Genomic DNA, 1,441 nt, shown 5'->3' on the forward strand with positions numbered 1-1,441 from the left:
TTCAAACTGGTAAGTTCAAAGCTGCTGCCAAGATTGAATGGTCCATCCTGGAATGGACAGAAACATCTGAAAGTCCAATTGCTCTAAGTCGTCATGACTTCTTAGAAATTCAGATGAAATAAAGTGCTTTTCGAGCACTGATTCAATTAAGACGAAACAACTTCGTTCCTACTTTCCCAACTGCAAAAGATGACTCGGCTGTCATCTCACAACTGAAAATGGATGCTCTCTCGCTTTCCATGATTGTTGCTCAGAAGAGGCAGGATCTTAAACTTTCAGCGGTTGAAGAACAAAGTAAGCTTGATTCAAAACTGAAATTTGATGAAAAACTGAGCTCTGAAACGTTCAAAGCCCAATCCATCACTCAAGATCAACCATCTTCATCATCTGTTGAGATTACTAAATCTACATCAACTGAGGTACCGGTTGAAACCGTTTTCATAAGTAATGAGGACAACACCCTCCCACCAACTGAAATACTCATGCCAGAGGAAACTCCCATTACTGAACAACTCTGCCACCAGGGTGTTCCAGACCTCCTGCCTGCTTCTCACACTATCTCTGAAATTGATGAATCTGCCCAATCGACTCATATCGGCATTTCTGAAGCTGAACCTCTTTCTGTTGAAGAGACCGTGCAATTTTTATCTGACTTTGATAAAACTGCAACCTACAAAGAGAAATCCTCTTTTCCAAAATCTCCTTGTGTTGTTGATCCTAATCAAGGCACTCTCCAAAACTCATTGATATAATCTCCCAAAGATCTATAGAAAGACGAGGTGACCATTGTATCTATGCCTACAGATTTTCCTACATCTGATGCTCCGGACGCACAGGAAGGCACGTGCAATGTACCCTTTGCCTCAACTGATGATATTGACAAAATTATTGAGGATATAACTGCTGAACTCCATGAACCTCAGCCATCAAAATCTGCTGGTAAAGAATCTTCTTCTCAACTGGTCTCTTTGAACACCAGATTACTTTCTGATCAAGTTGTATATGAAGAAGAAGAATTCATGTAAGAAAATTGCCAGAAAGAGATTTGACTAGACTTGTCACCATAGATCAATCAATTATTGCTTTTAACCGCAAGCATTTTGATCTAAAAGAGGCTTTTCAATCAATGAAGTCTGATCTCTGCAAGGAGTTTTCTGCCATGAATACAAGTGTTTTCCTCCGGCAAGACAAGCATAATTCTTCACATCTCAACATGTGCTTTGAGCTCTCAAGACAAATCACTCGGCTTCAAGCACATGTTGACCAACACATGGATGCCCAAGGAGCACAGCTTGCAGAAATTATAGAATTTCTTGTTCATGATGATGCCAAAAAGGGAGAAAGAGAGCGGCAAAAGGTAATTCAACAAGAAAAAATATCATTTATGAAAGAGATGGAAGAAAGGGCCAAAGCTGAACAAGCTAAACAGATCCCAGATCAA

The sequence above is a fragment of the Primulina eburnea genome, chromosome 13, assembly GCF_022965805.1.
Source record: "Primulina eburnea isolate SZY01 chromosome 13, ASM2296580v1, whole genome shotgun sequence".
NCBI lineage: Eukaryota > Viridiplantae > Streptophyta > Magnoliopsida > Lamiales > Gesneriaceae > Primulina > Primulina eburnea.